The sequence below is a fragment of the Gracilinanus agilis genome, chromosome 3 (assembly GCF_016433145.1).
Source record: "Gracilinanus agilis isolate LMUSP501 chromosome 3, AgileGrace, whole genome shotgun sequence".
Lineage (NCBI taxonomy): Eukaryota > Metazoa > Chordata > Mammalia > Didelphimorphia > Didelphidae > Gracilinanus > Gracilinanus agilis.
The window spans coordinates 201,292,962-201,302,273 of record NC_058132.1 but is presented as its reverse complement, the minus strand read 5'-3'; positions in this window follow the sequence as shown (position 1 = coordinate 201,302,273).

Here is a 9,312-nt window from a genome sequence, read left to right as displayed (position 1 = left end):
CAAAGTCACAGAAGTCATGACCTCTAGCCCTCTCAAAGTCACCTGTAAGTCACATATCAACTATCCCCTTGTTCATCAAGTTTTCAGCCCTCCCATAAAACCAATGAAACCCCCACTTTTTGTCACTTTAGGCCTGCAGACTACCCCTGGGGTGTTGCCTCCCAGCCATCAGTCTTCCTAATAAATCTTTTTAGCTTTATTGGGGTACCTGTGTATTTTCTTAAGTGAAAAATACTCCAGAATTAGGACAACTCTCTTCATAACTAAAAGAGTACTCATTGGTCCCAAAGTCAGAAGACCTAAGTTAGGTCCTGACTGCCACTTCTTAGACCTCTTCCCTCCATCACCATCATCCCTGACTACAGATAGTCTGATTGGACTCCTGTGCCTGCTAATAATAGGTAAAAACTTTCCTTAGACAAAAGGTAATAAAGGGCCAGAATCCTCCACTCAGATATGAAGGTGGTGAGAGATGGGAGGATAAAGAACCTGACACAGGCAAAGTAGATGTATTTGGAATGGTCTTACCTTCACCATGTGAGTGGTTTAGGGATGAAATGGAGAGTAGGAAATGGCAGAAAAAAGTGCATTGTGATTAGACAATGTATAGTCCTACCCTAGGTACATCCCTGAGCACTCTCCTATTCTTTGAGAAGGTCTGGAAGCAGGGGTAAAGAACCTAGGACATTCTTGAGGATGGAGATGGTGAGAGTTTATAGTGGCAACCCTACTAGGAAGTTCTGTCTCTTTCTATTAGCATATTCTGATGGTCTAGGGCAGCATTGGTGAACCTTTTAGAGATTATGTGCCCAAATTGCACCTTCAAGTCCCCAGTGAGCCCCTCACATTACCCCAGAGAGTGGAGAGAAGTCCTCACATTGGTCTGCTGGGCAGAGGGGCAGAGCATGCAAAAAATATCCTCAGGCTTGGTGGAGGGGAAATGGAGTAGCCCCCTCCATGGTACCAGGGCACAGGTGCCACATCTTTGCCAACTTGGATCTAGGGAGTTTTCTTGTCCTGCTCTCTCCACATCATATCAAAACCTCCCTTTCATGGGGGGAAGTCTTAGGTTGGGGCCAGCCTGGGCAGGATGACAGATGGTCAAAGTCCTACGAGAACCTGATGCTTAGAGCAAAACAATTCCATTCTTCCTTCTTTCCCCCACCACAAGGTAACAAGCTAACTCTTTTGGAAGAGATTTAAAGATAGAAAGCCCCCTGTTGTCCCCAAAATCACACTGTCCCTGCCAGCTTTGATTTTGTTTGGGGGTGCCATAGTGTTGGAGCTACTGTCCACCAGATGGAAGAAGAGACGCCTCACTTTATTTAGGCAGACTTTGGCAGATAAATCAGGTTTTCCTTCCTCTGACTTCCCCCTCTAATTTCATCCTCTCTGGTATGACCCTGTAGTCATTCCTCTTTACCTATAGGGACAATGTGACACTCTTTAAATTCAGAATCACCCAGGATAATCTCTACCTACTTGATCTTGATAACTCGGGTCCTGACATACTAACCTCAAATCTTTTTTTTTCAATTTTAAAACAATTTAAAACTTAAATTTTTCTAATTACATGTAGAAACAATTTTTGACAATTGTTTTCTGACATCTTGTGATTCCCTCTCTCCCTTTTCCCCTCCCCTGCAGGCAGTAAATAGTCTGATATAGGTTATATCGGTGCTTTCATGCAATATGTATTTCCATATTCTCCATGCCATGACAGAAGACACATATCACACATACAATAAAAAACTCAGAAGGAAATAAAATGAAGGATAGCATGCTTTGATCTCTGATCAGATTTCAACAGTTCCTTCTTCGGCTGTGGATAATATATATATTTTTTATAATGAGTCCCTTGGGATTATATTGGGACCTTGCTTTGCTGATAATAGTCCTTCAGTGTTGATCATTACACAATATTTCTGTTACTATATACACTGTTTCCCTGGTTCTGCTCACTTCACTTTGCATCAATTCATATAAATCTTTTCAGGTTTTTCTGAACTCATCCTGTTCTCATTTCTTATGACTCACTAGTATTCCATTACAACCATATATCACAACTTATTTAGTCATTCTACAATTGATCCTTAGTTTCCAATTCTTTTCCACTACAAAAAGAGCTGCCAAAATTATTTTCACACAGATAAGCCCTTTTCCCCTATCTCTGATCTCTTTGGGATACAGACCCAGTAGAGGTATACATAGTTTTATAGCCCTTTGGGCATGGTGCCATATTGCTCTCCAGAATAGTCATGTCAGTTCACAATTCCACCAAGATTGCCCATATTCTTGTTTTGATAGAAATTCTAGACTGATATAGGACAAAGGAATGCTGTAGAAATAGTTTACATAGATTTTAGCAAGTCATTTGCTAGATTCACTCATGTTATTCTTACAGAAAAATGTGGGCTAGACAATGGTATAGTTAAGTGGATTCTAAGTTGGTTGAATGACTAGGCCCAAAAGAATAGACCATTATTTATAGCTTGATATCATCTTGGAGAAAGATCTTAAGTAGCATATCCCAGGAAATCTATCCTTGATCTCCTGCTATTTAACATTATTATTGAGGATTTAGATAAAGGCACAAAGGGCATGAATAGTGCTTATATCAAGGTGCCTATATCATTGTATCTGTACCAGAATGTCTTTAATAAGATTCTATATCTGTTTTCTAATTACCACTTACCCCAGGGTTTGGGTTGATGGAAGTTGGGGGTGGAGTGTTACAGGAAGGGGACTGTCAGAGGACTTCTAAAAATCGTTCCACTCTTGTAGGAAGTGGTATTGCTCCCACTCCTTTGCTTGCTCAGGAAAGGGGATAAGCTGTGGGAGAGAGCACAAAAGTGACGAGATCTGAGAACTGGACCACAAACACATTAACAGGACAGAGTTGTGCTGAGGCAGGTGGGTGGGAGTAACCACATGAAATGTTTCTGCTTCCTCTTGTTTGCCCTTGAAATTTGAACTGGACTTTCTTTCTCACCATACAGGTAGATGTACATGCGTGGCTGCTTACTGGAAAGCCTGATGGTTAATTGAATAAGGTCTATGGTTCCCCTGCAGTGCTGTGGTCATTTCCTAGCTGCTGTGTGGTGGAGGATGAGCTGTAGCCATGGCAGTTAGGCTGAGCTTTCAGCCCACATAGCAGCTTCTGGGACTAGCATTCTTATCAGCAGAGGCGGGAGCAGGAGGGAGCTGATCTGCCCAGCATATAGAGCAGCTAATGGGCAAACAGCGGTGTAGGGCCCAGTCTTGACCACTGGAGGGCCAGAGCAGATCCTGAAGATTTCAGGGATAAGCTTCCCCTGTTTTCCAGAGTTTATAGTCCTCCATCCAGAGGGGAGTGAAAAACATTCGACTCTTGGAATCTTTTCTGTGACTGATGGTATGAATGGTGGAGACTAGAGGTGCAGGTAGAAGTGTGGCCTGGGCTATATTCACTCACACTGGAATCCTTTACCTGCTTGCAGAGAATATGCAGTGTCTTATTTGGCTCCCAGATGAGATATCCTCAAGACCACATGCAGCTTACTCCCTTCTTTCCTCTACTCTTCTCTCTCAAGCCTATAAGTAGTGACTGACAGCTGGCAGTTGGCCCTTGAGCTCAGGAGAACCTTGACCTCTCCAATTTTTTGAGCTCACATCCCATCATTAAACATTTTTAAATCATGAATTCCTAACCTATTTATTTATAAAATGTGACTAGGTCTAGGATCATATTAATATTACATGTATATTATAAATGTAAGATTAATATTACATATATATTATAAATGTACTCTTCAACCTCAGTTATAACAAGATGCCATACTCCCTGGTACCTTCATTAGCTGAGAAGGTCTATTTAATTGAGATACAGAACTAATCAATCAACTGTGTAAACTAGGGACAGAGTGAGTGAAAGCAGACTATACCATACAGGAATTGTCTTATGATTCATTGGAAGGAATCAGTCACATCCCTTGAGTGATTATGGAAATCTGAAGACAGTTGAGAATCTGGCATTCCAATAGTGGGTTAGCCTAGTGATGGAACAACTCCAGGCAGGCCCTTGAGAGGGAATCACTTAGTAGGGAAGCATTTCTCTCCCTACTCCCTTTGACCAGAAGAGCACTTTGAAGACTTTAAATAGTTGGAAGATTTGGATACTCCATCAGCACTGGGCCATGGTTGAAGACAGTGTCTGCATTTTTGGCAGAAGATAAAGTGAAGAAAGGCAACTTTAGGACTCTACAAGGGACACTTCATACACCAAAGGAGAACTTCAGGAGGACCCCACAAAGAGAGAGAAAAGGAATTCCAGTGATCAAGGATCTTTTTGCCATATATATTCACTCTGTAAGCTTTGAGCTAAATTGCTCCCTTGACTTTGTATATACTTAAGGGAGAGTGCATCCTAGTCTCAGAAAACACTCATTTCCAAAAGCTAATCAAGTCTAACTGGTAATCAATGGGGAGAATACAGGATGGGGACTCAATGTTGTACCAGAAATTCTGTCCCTTCAGGATTACCATTTAGAATCTTCAGGACAGAACAGTCAGCCACTTTCTGGGAACCCAATTTGGTGGTCCAATGAGGATTGGGAAAGTAGCTCCATAGGGGATTCTACATAAATAATGGAGAAGGCACACCTAGCCCATGTACTATTATTATTGATTTATTTTGTACTATTATTATTATTGATCATAAAACATAGACTTCCATTTATTTATTTGTTTATTTATTTATTTGTTTATTTATTTATGGTGAAGTCTTTTATTATTTTTTTTTAAGAAAAATTTTCTGTGGTTCCATGATTCATGTTCTTTCTCTCCCCTCCCCATCCCAGAGCTGGCAAGCAATTCAATCTGGGTTATACATGCATTGTCATGCAAAACATATTTCCATATTATCATTTTCGTAAGCAAATAATCTTATAGAACCAAACCCCCAAAACATAAACCCAAATAAACAAGTGATAAATCATTTGTTTTCATCTGCATTTCTACTCCAACAGTTCTTTCTCTGGAAGCAGATAGCATTCTTCTTCATAAGTCCCTCAAAATTGTCCTGGATCGTTATATTGCAGCTAGTAGCGAAGTCTATCACATTTGATTGTTCCACAGTATTGCAGTCACTGTGTATAGTCATCTTCTGGCTCTGATTATTTCACTCTGCATCGATTCACATAGATCTTTCCAGCTCTTTCTGAAATCATCCTCTTCATCATTTCTTATAGCACAATAGTATTTTATCACTATCATATACCACAATTTGTTCAGCCATTCCCCAATTGAGGGACACCCCTTTAGTTTCTAATTCTTTGCCACCACAAAAAGAGCAGCTATAAATATTTTTGTACAAACAGTCCTTTCCCATTTTTTAAAATCTCTTTGGGATACAGACCTAGTAGTGGTATTACTGGAACAAAAAGTATGCATTCTTTTATAGTCCTTTGGGCATAATTACAAACTGCCCTCCAGAATGGTTGGATCAGTCTACAACTCTACCAACAGTGTATCAGTGTCCCAATTTTGTCACATCCCCTCCAACATTTATCATTTTCCTTTATTGACATATTGGCCAACCTGATAGGTGTGAGGTGGTACCTAGGGGTTGTAAAACACAGATTTTTTAAAAGGATGAGATAAAGATTAAGATGAAATAAACCATTTTGTTGTTCAGTCATTTCAATCATTTCTGACTTTTCATGATCCCATTTGGAATTTTCTTGGTAAAGATACTGGAGTGGTCTGCCATTTTCTTCACCAGCTCATTTTACAGATGAGGAAACTGAGACCAACAGAATCAAAGGACTTTCCCAGGGACACATAGCTAGTAAGTATTTGAGGCCATATTTGAACTCAGAAAGATGAGTCTTCCTAACTCCAAGGCCTGGTATTCTATCCACTGTGTCACATAGCTTCTCTGAAATAAACTATATACATATATGGTATATAATATATGTATACATTACATCTATACACACATAAAATATATTTATAAAAAGATCGAATTTCCCCTTCTCACTCAGGCTGGAAGTACAGGAGCTACTCATGGGCCCAATTCCACTATTGATTGTCATGGGAGCTTTGACTTGCTCTAGTTCCAGCCTGAGCAGATTTGTCCCCTCTGGGCAATCTGTTGCCTGCTCTGTTCCCTCCTCATGGCTCAGCCCATGTAATTCAGAATGCCTGAGCTTTCAAAAGATCTATCAGCCTTGGCCCTCTCAGTAGTTGGGGTGAGAGGTGTGCCCTACTGCATCCAGCAATGGCAGTATTTTAAAAATATTTTTTGGGGGGTTGGCAATGTAATTAAATATCATTCATTATTTTTTTTTCATCTTGGTTTAACACTAATAAAAATCTGCCTCTAAGTTCAGTTTATTTCAACATTTGAATATTAATTTCTGGGAGGTAGATTTCATAAATGTCAGGATACATAGATGCTATTTTAAAAGGCAATAGAGGGGCAACTAGGTATTCTGGTTATAGAGAGTCAAGCCTCAGAGATGAGAAGTCCTGGGTTCAAATCTGGTCTCAGACACTTCCTAATTGTGTTACCTTGGGTAAGTCACTTAATCCTTACCACTCTTTTGCCCTGCAACCAATACTTAGTATTGATTCTAAAATAGAAGGTAAGGATTATTTTTTATTTTTATTTTATTTTAATTTTTTCAAACCCTTACCTTCCGTCTTGGAGTCAATATGTGTATTGGCTCCAAGGCAGAAGAGTGGTAAGGGTAGGCAATGTGGGTCAAGTGACTTGCCCAGGGTCACACAGCTGGGAAGTGTCTGAGGCCAGATTTGAACCTAGGACCTCCCATTTCTAGGCTTGGCTCTCAATCCACTGAGCTACCCAGCTGCCCCCAAGGATTATTTTTTTAAAAGGCAATAGTGTGATTTATAAATATAGAGGAATGTCTTCTATTCATTTCATTATATTCATACATACCTAAAAGAAACTTAACTCAAAAATATTCTTAGTTCTTTGAATGCCACCTCCTACAAAAGGCTTTTCCAAATTCTTTCACTTGTTAGTTTCTTCCCACACACTCCTCATTCTGAATTTAATATTTATTTCTCTGGGCATATATTGTTTCCCCCAGTAGAATGTAAGCTCTGTAAGGGCAGGTTTGAGGAAGAGCCCTCAGTGACCATGGAGAGAATGAGACATGGATAAACAAGTGTCATCCTCAAGCTCATGTTCAAAACATTTTCCCCCAAATGAGACAAAACTTTTTAGAATTTTGCTGTTGCAAATTAACTTCCTGGCCATCTCTCTCGGTCAAAGGACTTACGAGAGCTCTGTGGGACTGGCCCACCCTAGTCTAGGTTCACAACTCATCTCCTATCCTGGGTAAAATGCTGGAGGGGTTGGGGTAGGAATGGGAATGAGAAGAAAGAGGAACATTTTGAGTATGGGTCTCAAGACTGGAGCCATTAGGGCTAAGCGGACTAACACAGGGTTAGGGAATAGCAGATAGTGAGGTGGTTCAGTGGATAGAATATTGGGCTTAGAATGAGAAAGATCTGAGTTCAAATTCAGACTCAGAGACTACCTAGCTATGTGATTCTAGGCAAGTCACTTAACCTCTGATTGACTGGTAAAGGGATCCACTGGAGAAGGAAATGGCAAATCATCCCAGTGTCCTTGCCAAAAAAGCTCTGGTCCCTGGGGTCACAAAGAATAGGACAAGACTGAACAAGAAGATTAAAAGCACTAGCTTATCTGAACTATCCAAAGAGTTCACTGTGTACACTCAGTACAATGGGTATGTTGTCTAGGTAGTATAAAACGTTTCCCATTTTCTGTCTCAAACCTATACCAGCTTCTATGTATGCTCAGTCCCTTGGCCAGTTACTCTGGAAGAGTGAAGCACTCCATGAGAAATGGCCTTGGAGTCTAGAAGACTTGACTTGGCCTCTGAGGCTCAGCAGATGGATCAGCCTGGGAAAGTCACTTAACTGGGGCAAGCTAGGTGGCATGGTGGAGAGAGTGCCAGGCCTGGAGTCAGGAGGATCTGGGTTCAAATCTGGCCTCAGATACTTTTCTAGCTGTATGATTCTGGAAGTCACTTAATACCATTTGCTCAGCCCTTGTCTTTTTTGTCTTAGAGTTGTTATGAAGAACTTTGCTGGGGCAGCTGGGTAGCTCAGTGGATTGAGAGTCAGGCCTAGAGACAGGAGGTTCTAGGTTCAAATCTGGCCTCAGACTGTGTGACCCTGGGCAAGTCACTTGACCCCCATTGCCTACCCTTACCACTCTTCTACCACCAAGGAGCCAATACATAGAAGTTAAGGGTTTAAAAAAAAAAAAAGAACTTTGTTGTTGCAAAGAAAGTAATAGATATTGTTTAAATGTTAATTTTTAATTTTAAATTAGATTAGACTCAGATTAAACTTTAAAATTTGTTATGCTCATATTTCCCCCTAAAAGTCAGTGGCTAAATATTGACTAGCACACTGCCGGAGATACCCTCTAAGTGCATCTATATCGTACATTATTGTCATCTCATTAGAGAAATCTTAGGAAAGATGAGTGAAGACCTGGTTCTGAGGGTGGGGTGGCAAGGAGGGAGCTTTTGCATCCACAAGTTTCCTCCTTTATTTTGTAATCACACATGGCAGCCTTGGGGAAGAAGCACACAAAACCAGAAAGGCAAGTCAGGGCTTCTCAACCATGTGGCCCCTGAAGAGTTCTTGAGGCCTGAGTTCTTGCCCTTAACCACGAAGAGGCAGTAAAATGATCTCTCATCCCAAGCCATGAAAAGAGGATGGGTAAATGATGGAAGTTTAGGGACTCAGCTTCCTGGAAAAAAGAAGGAGGTTTCCCTGGATAGCATGAAATTTCTGGAAAGTTCAGGAACTCAACCTTGTAGACAGTGCAGAGCATAGTAAAATTATTATTTTCTTTAGTTTTGCATTTCAATTAGTGCAACATAAGATTACAAGATTAAAAACCATTGCATATTCTTGATTTACATTAGGAATCTTTTATGGCTTCATATGATCATGCAAGCATTTGGGGGAATACCATTGCATATTGTTGATTTCCATTTGTATACTTTTTTTTTTTTGCAGAAGGCGTTTTATTTTTAAACTCTTACTTTCTGCCCCAGTAATAATTCTTTAAAAAAACCCAACTAACTAATTAATTAATTAATTAAGAATATTTTCCCATGATTACATGATTCATGTTCTTTCCTCTCCCTCTTCCCTCCCCCCTTCCCCCACAGTCAATGAGCAATTCCACTGGGTTTTACATGTATCATTGACCATTAGGATTCTTATGCGGCTTTAATAATTCAACATTTATGAATC